The sequence below is a fragment of the Triturus cristatus genome, chromosome 6 (genome assembly GCF_964204655.1).
Source record: "Triturus cristatus chromosome 6, aTriCri1.1, whole genome shotgun sequence".
Taxonomy (NCBI): domain Eukaryota; kingdom Metazoa; phylum Chordata; class Amphibia; order Caudata; family Salamandridae; genus Triturus; species Triturus cristatus.
In genome coordinates this window covers 1,241,683,287-1,241,696,600 of record NC_140589.1, presented here as the reverse complement: position 1 = coordinate 1,241,696,600, position 13,314 = coordinate 1,241,683,287, and the positions used below count along the sequence as shown (strand labels likewise).

Below are 13,314 nucleotides of genomic sequence, written 5' to 3'. Positions count from 1 at the left end.
GAAGAACGGAGGACTTGCTTCTGGTGCAGACCAGGAAGGTCTGGGGTGCTTCTTCTTTGCAGAGAAGCGGGAGCCAGTCTGGAGGAGCCAAACCACCGCAGAAGATTTCAGGGTGTGTCGTCACAAAGGCCACTAGCCAGCGGGCAAGCAACCGGACAGACGCGGCAAGCAGGAAAATGCAGAAGGGCCCCACGCAGGACTCGTGGAGTGTGGGGGGCTGATCTTCGGTGCAGATGGTGCTTGGGGTTGGGGCTTCTCAATCCCCGGTGCACAACTTCGAGGGTACCTCAGAAGCTGCGCTTTAAGTTACTAGCCACTTTTCCCAGGTAGCCGGTCCCACGTCGCTCGTCGCCTCCACGGATCTCAGCTTTGCTGTCGATGTGGATCAGGGTCGGAGAAGTCTGGAAGTCAAGGCTCTGGTCGGGCTCTGCAGTCGGTTCCTCGTAGAACGTGGGCAAAGCAAAGGGTAGTCTCTTGATGGTGCCTGTTTGCACAGGGTAGCCACTCCTTGGCTACAAGGGAGATTCTTCAGTCTTCTTCTTTCGTCGAATGTCGAAGGTCCAGAGTTTCTGTTCAGTTTTGCAGGTTCAGGATAATCTAAAGTCTTGAGGCCCAACTCCCACTCGTATACTAATCTGGGGGGCTGGGATACCTGCTAGGTCACGCCTTATGGGTGGGACCTGGGAGGGGGTGGTTACACCCACTTGCCTTTGTCCAGTTTCGCGCCAGAGCTGGGGCTGGAGTGCCCCAGCGCCGGTTTGAACTGGACTATGCAAGGAACACCTTGTGTGCCTGTTAGACCTGTCAGCCCTTTGGGTGGTCCCTCCTCATCATTATTTATTTTGTCCCACTTTTGCCTCAAACCCTGTTGGTATTTTTCCTTTTTGGGAACCACCAGACTTTTTAGTGTTGCTGCAGATTCAGGGAGCCATTTTAGCTACCCCTGGAACTTCTGTCTGAGGGCCTGGAGCACAAAATGGTGGCCACCTGTGACATCACCAGCACCCACTGGAACCTACTAGAACCTTCTGCAACATTCTGGAGCCCTGTGACAGTTGGAGGCGGTTTAGAATGTTGGGAAGCTAAGACAGAGAGTTGGCAGTTGGAGCTGGCAGTTGGCACCTGACTGGTGAAGAGAGAGCAGCAGAAACCTGAAGGAGGAAGGAGTGAGGCAGCAGGGGTGGAAACTTGTGCCTGGAGTGGGGTCCACAAACCCACCCTTGATACTAGTCCCTACTGACTGAGCCCAGCCTGGAGCCCTGTGTGGGAAGAAGCAAGAAAAACCATCTTAAGGACCTGGACAGCAGGAACAGGCCTTAGAAACAAAGAACAGCAAAGTCCTGACCTGATTATTGGTTTTCCTGGAGTCCGACGTCGAGAAGCCTAGAGACCCGGAGCCCGAGGTGGAGAAGCGGCGCTGCCTGGAAAAGCAGACGTCGTACCCGGAGCCGCCAGAGGTCGAGAGAGGGCGCCGACGGAGGTCGTAGAGAGTACCAGAGGTCGAGGAGGAAGTCACCCGAGGTCGAGTGAGCGGCGTCGACGGGGGAGTGAAGTCCGCCCTCCGGAGTCGCCGGAGACCGAGGTGAAGCGTGCCGGAGGTCGGGAGTGGAGATCGCACTCCGGAGTCGCCGGAACCTGAGGAGAGGAGCACCGGAGGTCGGGAGTGGAGGTCGCACTCCGGAGTCGCCGGAACCTGAGGAGAGGAGCACCGGAGGTCGGGAGTGGGGATCACACTCCGGAGCTGCCGGAAGTCGACATCGAGCCAAGGCCGGCCGACGTCATCGAACCAGAGGTCGCCATCGGACCGGAGCCGCCCGAAGTCGACATCGAGCCAAGACTGCCCGACGCCATCGAATCGGAGGTCGAGATCGAGCCGAGGCCGCCGACATCGAACCGGAACCGCCTACCGGCGTCGTCAAGAACTGACATTGTGCCGAGGCCGCCGACATCGAACCGGAACCGCCTCACGGCGTCGACACGACTCCAGCGGCGTCGGAGCTTCAGAAAAAGGGCAGTAAGTGGAATAGAGGGCGCCAAAGGCCCTGTGGAATCCTAAGAGACTACTCTAGGGGTTAGAGAGGTGCTGGAACCAGCTGGACTGTGCCAGGGGTGAGCTGAGAGTAATTCAGAGGGGTTGTGTAGAGTGAGAGAGCCAGGTCTCTAGTATTCCCCCCTTGATCTACCTCAGTTTAGGCCTCAGCCTTGTCCAAGCCAGGGAGTAGACACCCTCAAGCCTTCCACATCCCCACAAGCTGTGCCTGGGCCAAATCAGCCCAGAGTAATCTCAAATGTGATCTGATTATATGAGTGTCACTGTCAGCTTTTAATTATTTATTGAGGGCACTGTATTTATTGTATTTAACCTATTTATTGCTTCACTGTATTTATTGTTCCACAGTATTTATTGTTGCACAATATTTATTGGTTTACAGTATTCATTGCCTCAGAATATTTAATTGCCTGTATGTATCGCACTTATATTTATACCTTCCTTATTTATGATCACCCCTATTTATTGAATCATTAAGACAGTATTTATTTGATCTGCACTATTTAAAAAGCTTTGTATATTGTGATTGTGTATTATTTATCTAATCAGCAACTAAGAGAAAAAAGAAGATAAACAGAGATATTTTCATAATTTTTACGGTGTAGAGTCGTTTTTGGAACGGATGCACGCATGGTTATTGTATGGGTATGACGTATGCTTAGCACGGTGCCTGATTCCTGACCACTCGAGCCAAGCTACCACTGTATGTCCTGGAAAGACTCCGTTACCACCAACCTCTTCCGGTGTGGGAGTGGAGTATTTCCAACAGTGCCCCAGGCATGTCTCATTCCTTTCAGCCCACCCTGCCCCAATACACTAAAGGCTGTCTGGGGAGGTGCTAGCACCTCCCCAAGCAGGAAACCTATTGTCCAGGCCTCCCTGGCTGGGATCACTCCCAGCTGCAGGAGGTCAGACTTGTGTCGTGGCAGCAGCATCCATTTTGTGATGCTGAGGCTTTGGTCAGAGGCTAACAGTTGAAGTATGATTTTAACATGTCTTTCCCTCTAGAAGGGGGGAATAATATTCTCATGTCCAGAAATCGCATGGGGGTATTTTTCCACAGTGTTAGACACCTTACACGACACGTTTCGATAAAGCCAAACCATAGTTACCATAACCGTCTAAGATTATAAGGCACTTTAAGAGTATATGGTAGGCTATATCATAGAACAGCTATAAGGACAAGGTTCCGAAAGCTGCAGACAGGCTCAGCTCATGCTAGAGCACCATCTCACATGTTACCAAGCACTCTGCCTCCAGGATTGTTAAGGCCTGCCATAGGAGTGACTGATAGGTACACATGTGTCTATATGTAAGTTAGGTATAGGAATACTACACCTAAGCAAGGGGTGATTACACGACCTTGCCCCCGCTGAGTGATCAGCCAGTTGTGTCAAAATGGAAGGCCAGGCCAGGGGTGGCATAATACATGCTGCAGCCCCTGGTAGGCCTAGGGTACACCTATGCCCTGGGTACCTAGGGTACACTGTACAGGGGCCAATAAGGTGATCCTATCCAAATGGGTTATGCACCTAAAGTACATAGTATTAATTTAGAGAGAGAACAGCAGGGCTGTGGGTCTGATTAGCAGGCCCACAGCCACATCTAAGTCGAAAACCAGTAAAGCAAAAGCAAAAAGTGGGGGTGAACATAGAAAGCAGACCCTACTCTCCTACACAACCCCCCCCCAAACTTAGGGACATTAAACTAACCTTGACCAGTTGAGTCTTCATGTTCTAAGTGGAAATATCTGGAGAGTCCATCTGCATTGGCATGGTCAGTCCCAGGTCTATGTTCCACTGTGAAGTCCATCCCCTGTAGGGAAATGGACCACCTAAGAAGTTTGGGATTTTCACCCTTCATCTGATTTAGCCACAAGAGGGGCTTATGGTCTGTCTGCATCTTGAAGTGAGTGCCAAACAAGTATGGCCTCAGCTTCTTCAGGGCCCAAACCACAGCAAAGGCCTCCCTCTCAATAGCTGACCAACGTTTCTCTCTAGGGGTCAGCCTTCTACTTATAAAAGCAATGGGCTGGTCTTGACCATCTACATTCAGTTGTGAAAGAACAGCTCCCACACCTAACTCAGAAGCATCGGTCTGGACAATGAACTCTTTGGAGTAGTCTGGACTTTTCAGAATAGGTGCACTGCACATGGCCTGCTTCAGGTCATCAAATGCTTTTTGACAGCTTACTGTCCACTGAACTTTCTTTGGCATCTTCTTGGAGGTCAAGTCATTAAGTGGTGTCACTATGGACCCATAGTTCTTAACAAACGTTCTGTAGTACCCAGTCAGGCCCAAGAAAGCTCTGACCTGAGTCTGGGTAGTTGGAGGAGCCCAGTCCTTTATGGTCTGGATCTTGCTCTCCAGTGGTTGAACCTGACCCCCACCAACCAGGTGGCCCAGGTATACAACCTTGCTCTGCCCTATCTGGCACTTAGTGGCCTTGATAGTGAGGCCTGCCTTTTGCAGGGCCTCTAAAACATTCCTCAGGTGGACCAGGTGATCCTCCCAGGTGGAGCTAAAGACAGCAATATCATCAAGATAAGCTGCACAATAATCATCCAACCCAGTAAGGACTTGATTCACCAACCTTTGGAAAGTGGCAGGTGCATTCTTCAAACCAAAGGGCATTACCACAAATTGATAATGTCCTCCTGGGGTCGAGAAAGCAGTTTTGGCCTTTGCACTCTCAGCTAGTCTGATTTGCCAGTAGCCTGCTGTTAGGTCAAATGTGCTCAAAAACTTAGCAGCTGCCAGTCTGTCAATGAGCTCATCTGCCCTAGGTATTGGGTGGGCATCTGTCCTAGTGACAGCATTGAGACCTCTGTAATCCACGCAAAACCTCATCTCTCTCTTACCATCTTGGGTGTGAGGTTTTGGCACAAGGACTACAGGACTAGCCCAAGGGCTCTCTGAAGGTTCAATGACTCCCAGCTCCAACATCTTTTGTACCTCAACTTTTATGCAGTCCCTTACATGGTCAGGTTGCCTGTAGATTTTACTCTTCACAGGCAGACTGTCACCAGTGTCCACCTCATGGGTGCACCAGTTTGTCTGACTTGGGGTCAGAGAGAACATATGTCTGTAGGATTGCAGAACCTGTCTGCAGTCCTGTTGCTGATGGACAGTGAGGCTGTCAGAAAAGACCACACCATCAACTGAGCCATCATCAGGGTTCTGAGTCAACAGGTCTGAGAGAGGGTCACTCTCTTCCTCCTGCCCCTCATCTGTAGCCATGAGTAGCCCCATGTCTGCCCTGTCAACATATGCCTTCAATCTGTTGACATGAAGCACCCTGTGGGGGCTTCTGGGAGTCCCAAGGTCCACCAAGTAGGTGACTTCTCCCTTTTTCTCAACAATAGTGTGGGGTCCAGACCATTTGTCCTGGAGTGCTGCTGGGGCCACTGGCTCCAACACCCACACTTTCTGTCCTGGCTGGTAAACAGTCAGTACAGCCTTTTGGTCATGCCAAGCTTTTTGGAGTTCTTGGCTTGCCTCAAGGTTTTTAGAAGCCTTCTTCATATACTCTGCCATCCTGGAGCGGAGGCCAAGTACATAATCCACTATGTCTAGTTTGGGTTGTCTGAGAGGTCTCTCCCATCCCTCCTTCACCAAACACAGGGGTCCTCTTACAGGATGCCCAAACAAAAGCTCAAAAGGGCTGTAGCCAACCCCCTTTTGTGGGACCTCTCTGTAAGCAAACAGAAGGCAGGGTAAAAGGATGTCCCATCTTCGCCTAAGCTTATCTGGTAATCCTTTTATCATTCCCTTTAGGGTCTTGTTGAATCTCTCAACAAGCCCATTGCACTGTGGGTGATAGGGTGTGGTGAACTTGTAGTTAACACCACACTCCTTCCACATTGCAGTCAAGTATCCTGACATGAAGTTGGTACCTCTGTCAGAAATGACCTCCTTTGGAAAGCCCACTCTGGAGAATACTCCAAGCAGGGCCCTTGCCACAACAGGAGCTGTTGTGGTCCTCGGGGGAATTGCTTCTGGGTACCTGGTGGCATGGTCCACTATCACCAGTATGAATCTGTGCCCAGATGCTGTTTGTGGGTCCATTGGTCCTACAATATCTATGCCCACTCTTTCAAAGGGACCAAAGGGGACCCCCACTACAGGTAGTGGTATGAGGGGGGCCTTTGTGGTGCCACCTGATTTGCCACTGGCTTGGCAGGTGACACAGGAGCGACAAAACTCCTTAGTATCTTCTGACATATGGGGCCAGTGAAAGTGAGGGACAAGCCTGTCCCAAGTCTTGTTCTGGCCTAGATGTCCTGCAAGGGGAATATCATGGGCCAAGGTTAGAAGAAAGCCTCTGAACTTCAGTGGTATGACCAACCTCCTGGATGCACCAGGCTTGGGGTCTCTAGCCTCTGAATACAGTAGCCCTTCATCCCAATACACTCTATGGGTACCTTGAGCATTCCCTGCAGCCTCAGCAGCAGCCAGTGGTCTGAGGGGTTCAAGAGAGGGGCAGTCTAATTGAGCCTGCCTCAGATCTGCCCTTGAAGGTCCCCCTGTCCCAAGAAACTCAACCTGATCAGGTTCAAGTTCTTCTAGGACAGTTCCTTCAGGGCTCTCAGAATCATCCTCCTGGGAGGGCTGATCCACCACCTGAGGCAGGGGGGAAGGCACAGCCTTAACCCTACTGCTCTTTCTCTTGGGTTGTGACTGGTCCATAGTTTCAGGATCCAGCACTTGTTCAGTGGTGCACTTTTTGGCCTGTGACCTGGTCACAGCAAGGACATGTGCATCTATCCCCAGCATTTCTGCATGGGTCCTATACTCCACTTCAGACCAAACTGAAGTTTCAAGATCATTGCCCAGTAAACACTCTACAGGAAGGTCTGAACTAACAACAACTTTCTTGAGGCCAGTTACCCCTCCCCAGGAGAAGTTAACAATAGCCACACTATGGGAGGTAGTGGCATTGCTAGCGTTGGTCACTAGGTAATTCTCACCTAGTATGATCTGTCCAGGGTCCACAAAAGCAGGTGTCACCATTGTGACACTAGCTCCAGTGTCCCTGTAGGCCTGAGCCATTCTTTGGTTGATAAAAGGTGTCTGTCTGTACTTGCCCAGGTTACTGGGGCCTACAGTAGAGGACAAAGCTAAGTCCCCATCACAGATCAGAACAGCCTGAGTAGGTACTCTGACTAGGCCAGAATCCTCCTCAGTTCCCAGGGTTAACCCTACTACACCCTTTTGCTGGGAACCACCACTTACAGCTGAACTAGGGGGTACAGTTGCCTTAGGGGCAATGGTGGCTGAGGGCTTATCCTTTTTGGTGCATTCACTAAACCAATGTGAGTTGGACTTACAATAGTTGCACCATGGTTTCTTTTGGCCATCTTTCTTTTTATCCTTTTTGGGACCACCCTCCCCCTGAACCTTTTGGGGGCCTGGTGAAGACTTCTGGTCTTTTTGTTTCTGCTCATTACCCTTCTGGTCTGCCTTTTTCTGATCACCGCCCTGGTTCTGGTTTTTCTGCTTAACTCTAGTCCTGACCCATCTATCTGCCTTCTTTCCCAATTCTTGGGGAGAAGTCAGATCAGAATCAATCAGGTGTTGATGCAATAGCTGGTTTTGACAGTTGTTAAGTATTTGCTCTCTCATGATCAAATTATACAATCCTGTATAGTCCTTAACCTTACTTCCCATTAGCCAGCCTTCCAGAGCCTTAGTGGCACAATCTACAAAGTCAGTCCAGTCCTGAGTCTGTGTCTTCTGGGTATCCCTGAACAACAACCTATATTGTTCAGTGGTTAGGCCAAACCCATCAATCAGAGCACTCTTCAGGACAGTGTAATTATCTGCATCCTCATCACTAACTGTGAGGAGCTTGTCTCTGCCTTTCTCAGAGAAGGAGAGCCACAAGATAGCTGCCCACTGACTTTGGGGTACCTGCTGTACTTTGCAAGCTCTCTCCAAAGCAGTTATCCATTTGTGGATGTCATCCCCACACTTGTAGGGAGGGACAATCTTGCTCAGGTTTCTATTATCATAGTGCCTGTCTCTATCCTTAGGGATATTGCTGCCACCAGTGGGTTCTGACCCACTCAACTTTTGTTCTCTAGCCAGAGCAAGCTTCTCTTTGGCAAGGGCAAGTTCTTCCCTCTGAATCCTCGGATTAGCTTCCCTCATTCTGGCTTCATGCTCCTTTCTCTCAGGGGAAGTCATTCCCCTGTGAGAGGAAGCATTAGAGATGTTAGAGACATGGGAGTGGATGGATTCCCTTGAAGGGGATCTGTCCCTCCTGCTTCTCTGTGTAAGCCTACTTGGGGGTCTGTAAGGGGGGACCCCATTCAAACTCCCATGTAAGCTTAGGTTAGCCTGGCTAAGTCTTCCTACTTGGCCCTGGCTGTCTACCTCTTCATCTGAATTCTCCTCTGACTCCTCTGTGGTGGGTAGACCCTCCTCTGTACCTAGGGTACCTGCCTGAGATGCCCTAATAATGTCATACTTCTCTAGGAGTTGTCCTAACTGAAGGAGGGTAGGGTTTGCACCCTGTTTTATTCCTCTGGAGGTACACAAGTGTCTCATCTCCTGGAATGTTAAGGTATCATATCTAGAGGGGGTCTTTTGCAGACCTGATCCTCCTGAGAGAGCATCCACTTGATCTCCTCTCAGAGACATGATCTAGTGAGGGTGTGGTGTGTGCACCTACCTACACTAGTTGTATCTACTAAACCTCTCTAGTAGTTGTAGTCAGGGTGTGTTACTCCCTTCAACCTACAACTACAAAGTCCAGTAGGACTTAAGTATTATAATCTATGTTATATGTACCTAGACAATATCTGTGTGATCTTTCAATTTAGTATCTCAAGATTACAATGGTATTACAACAGCAAGCTCAGATCCCAACCGCTGCTCACCAATGTGAGAAGTTGGCCTGATGTATGATGTCACTAGTTCTAGTGTACACCTTATATCAGTCCAAATACCCTTATGGTGATTGGTTGTAAAGTCAACCTTATAGACCAGCTATCCTAGTGGTAGCATGGACAAGAGCAGTCTTAGGCTAAACTCTGAATGGCATGTGAAGCCAGCTGTGATACCATATATAATCCCTTGAATACCAAATGAAAGGACACCACAACAGATATATATATAAAATAAAGTGTATTTATTCTAGTCAAACCCTCAGCACTCTTTATGAGATTAGAGGTAAGTACAACACAGTCTTATTCAAGCATACATTAAGTCACACAGGTAAGTAATACAGTTAGGCCCTAGGGGCCACGCAAACCATATACTAAGTAAGTGGAATAAGAACCACTGTCACGGAAATAGAATAGGCCTAGGCCTAGGGAATCGCTGGGGCTACACTACACTAGCGTTAGTTAGGAAGTGGGAGGCCCACGGGATTCGTGTGCAGAGTGGAAACACTCATGCGTAATGCGTAAAAGTCAATAGCAATAGTACAGTTTAGAAAACGGTAGATTTAGGACACTTCCGGAGTAGCTAGGAAGTTGAGACTTGAAAACTAGACACTAGGATAGTCACTATCCTGATGAGCACCGGAGTACCCAAGTTACCTAGCCCACAGGCTGCGGGTGCATAGGGGTGAAGATGCGTCGTTTTCGTCGTCGACTCCTATGGATGCCTGAAGAAAGATGCTGACAGGCAGTCAGTGAAGAGTGTCCGGTGGATCCCAAGGCTGGGATCAAGAAGAGAGGAAACCTGCAAGCAGAAGGGACAGAGTCAAGGTCACTAGCCAGTGACCACGTGGAACCAGGAAGGAACCAGGCGATGTCGTGAAGATTGCAGGTGAAGGTGAAGCTTGTCGCTGCAGCCAGGAGGACCAGGAAGCGTCGAGGACGACCAGGACCAGGAGGCGAGCTGTCCCACGAAGGCTCTTGCTGTCGGCGGCGTCGAAGTTGGACTAGGACTCACCAAGCCTTGGCAAGCGGAACCCACGAAGAACGGAGGACTTGCTTCTGGTGCAGACCAGGAAGGTCTGGGGTGCTTCTTCTTTGCAGAGAAGCGGGAGCCAGTCTGGAGGAGCCAAACCAGCGCAGAAGATTTCAGGGTGCGTCGTCACAAAGGCCACTAGCCAGCGGGCAAGCAACCGGACAGACGCGGCAAGCAGGAAAATGCAGAAGGGCCCCACGCAGGACTCGTGGAGTGTGGGGGGCTGATCTTCGGTGCAGATGGTGCTTGGGGTTGGGGCTTCTCAATCCCCGGTGCACAACTTCGAGGGTACCTCAGAAGCTGCGCTTTAAGTTACTAGCCACTTTTCCCAGGTAGCCGGTCCCACGTCGCTCGTCGCCTCCACGGATCTCAGCTTTGCTGTCGATGTGGATCAGGGTCGGAGAAGTCTGGAAGTCAAGGCTCTGGTCGGGCTCTGCAGTCGGTTCCTCGTAGAACGTGGGCAAAGCAAAGGGTAGTCTCTTGATGGTGCCTGTTTGCACAGGGTAGCCACTCCTTGGCTACAAGGGAGATTCTTCAGTCTTCTTCTTTCGTCGAATGTCGAAGGTCCAGAGTTTCTGTTCAGTTTTGCAGGTTCAGGATAATCTAAAGTCTTGAGGCCCAACTCCCACTCTTATACTAATCTGGGGGGCTGGGATACCTGCTAGGTCACGCCTTATGGGTGGGACCTGGGAGGGGGTGATTACACCCACTTCCCTTTGTCCAGTTTCGCGCCAGAGCTGGGGCTGGAGTGCCCCAGCGCCGGTTTGAACTGGACTATGCAAGGAACACCTTGTGTGCCCCAGGCATGTCTCATTCCTTTCAGCCCACCCTGCCCCAATACACTAAAGGCTGTCTGGGGAGGTGCTAGCACCTCCCCAAGCAGGAAACCTATTGTCCAGGCCTCCCTGGCTGGGATCACTCCCAGCTGCAGGAGGTCAGACTTGTGTCGTGGCAGCAGCATCCATTTTGTGATGCTGAGGCTTTGGTCAGAGGCTAACAGTTGAAGTATGATTTTAACATGTCTTTCCCTCTAGAAGGGGGGAATAATATTCTCATGTCCAGAAATGGCATGGGGGTATTATTCCACAGTGTTAGACACCTTACACGACATGTTTCGATAAAGCCAAACCATAGTTACCATAACCGTCTAAGATTATAAGGCACTTTAAGAGTATATGGTAGGCTATATCATAGAACAGCTACAAGGACAAGGTTCCGAAAGCTGCAGACAGGCTCAGCTCATGCTAGAGCACCATCTCACATGTTACCAAGCACTCTGCCTCCAGGATTGTTAAGGCCTGCCATAGGAGTGACTGATAGGTACACATGTGTCTATATGTAAGTTAGGTATAGGAATACTACACCTAAGCAAGGGGTGATTACACGACCTTGCCCCCGCTGAGTGATCAGCCAGTTGTGTCAAAATGGAAGGCCAGGCCAGGGGTGGCATAATACATGCTGCAGCCCCTGGTAGGCCTAGCGTACACCTATGCCCTGGGTACCTAGGGTACACTGTACAGGGGCCAATAAGGTGATCCTATCCAAATGGGTTATGCACCTAAAGTACATAGTATTAATTTAGAGAGAGAACAGCAGGGCTGTGGGTCTGATTAGCAGGCCCACAGCCACATCTAAGTCGAAAACCAGTAAAGCAAAAGCAAAAAGCGGGGGTGAACATAGAAAGCAGACCCTACTCTCCTACAACCGGTGAGAGGTAATCAATATCACCTAACATTCTCTCTTGATTATCCCAAGCAAGCCAGCTCTTCTTTGGTAAATTTTCACAGAAAAACATTTATTTGAGGAATATAAATGCATTGATGCTGCACACTCTCCAATGGTATATAGCAGTCCATTTATTTGTTTAAGTGTTTTGCAATGCTATGATAATATCAATGCAATATGACCTTCAACCTGAGACCAACTGCTTGCCCCTTTTCAATGCAGCAAGTCTGAGGCTCTTTCCAGTCTATTATACAAAGAACTTCCTTAAATATGGTTACTACATCTATAACTTCATGCGGTGCCTCATCACGCTACAGTCAGAAGCTGTTCACTTCCCTAACCCAGCCAGGCGCAAATTTAGCGAAATCCCTAGCAATGGCACACAAACTCCTGACAAAGCAGGTTGCTCCTGCTCTCAATTGTCAATTTTTTTCATGTTCGCAATCGTATTTGCAAGCAGCAGGCTGTGAATGGGGATTCATTTTCGAAGTCACTGAGTTTTTTGCTGAGCTATGAGGTCGGTCATGTGCTATTTTCAAATATAAACCTTCTTAGGCTTGATGAAGCAGCAAAAAGAAGCTGCTAGCCTTCTGCCATTTTGGCCACATCACAACACTTTTGATCCTTCTGAAAAACGAAAAAGACTTGCTACTAAAACTTAAATGTCTCAATCAATATCTATGAATTAAACACATACTTAGATAAGAGGCCATGGACTTCATATTTAGCTTTAATACTCTTTCAGTTCCCCTGGGGCTGTTCCCGCTCCCTAAGAAGGTGAAATTATTATGCCGTTTTGCAGGATTGGCCCTGATGCTTGCCAAAAGACTGATTACACAGCGCTGGAAATCCTGCGCGGCGCACCGTGAAGGCAAGTGGAGAGAAGAGGTTATCAGGTGGGCGGTTGCAGAGAGGGAATCACTACAGCGTGAAGAATATAGGGGACTACGAAAACGTCCAATATCCTTAGACTGGGCACACCTAATAGAACTTTTTAAAGTAGACACAGAGGTTGAGTTGGAAGACTCACAGGCTACATTGATGGAAAGCGGTGCAGACGCATGATTACTGCCTGTGAGTTGGCTGGTTTTCTAAAAGATGTACCCCCACCCCCATTCTCCCAGTTCCAAATACGTTTCCATCCTGGCCCTTTCTCCCCCTCCCCCTTCCCCCCGCCCCCTTCTCGGTGCCTCTCCTTCCCCTTCCCCTGTGATTTCGGACCTGACAGTTACCCGATACAAAACATCTGGTAGGGTGTATTGTCTTTGTAGCAGCAACAGTTTTTATCGTTTGGTTTTTACATTATTTGGAGTGGGTTTTAGTTGGGCAGGGGGTAATGGGTACTGATATTTCTGACAATACTCACATTATTATAGTTTATGCACTTATAATGTGTCCAAATTCATATCTATGCAATGCTTCCACACCTAATATTAAGTGGATAATAGTTCTGAATAATGAAAATGTAGTACATGGATGCGACTATTACCATCTTGTTATAGAAAAATTTAAACAAAACGTCTGATTGTAATCATACATGTGTATGTACCATCTGCAGTACACAGTAAAGTTTGTGTAAAAAAAAAATACTCTCAGTTAGGAGGTAAATTAAGTAG

General features: G+C 49.1%; 1 protein-coding gene across 1 annotated transcript in view; it reads right to left on the bottom strand.

Moving 5' to 3' along the window:
• The window catches only part of BIRC6 (baculoviral IAP repeat containing 6), a 1,973,616-nt gene that overhangs the window by 365,422 nt on the left and 1,594,880 nt on the right, over nucleotides 1-13,314 (bottom strand). The window lies entirely within an intron of this gene.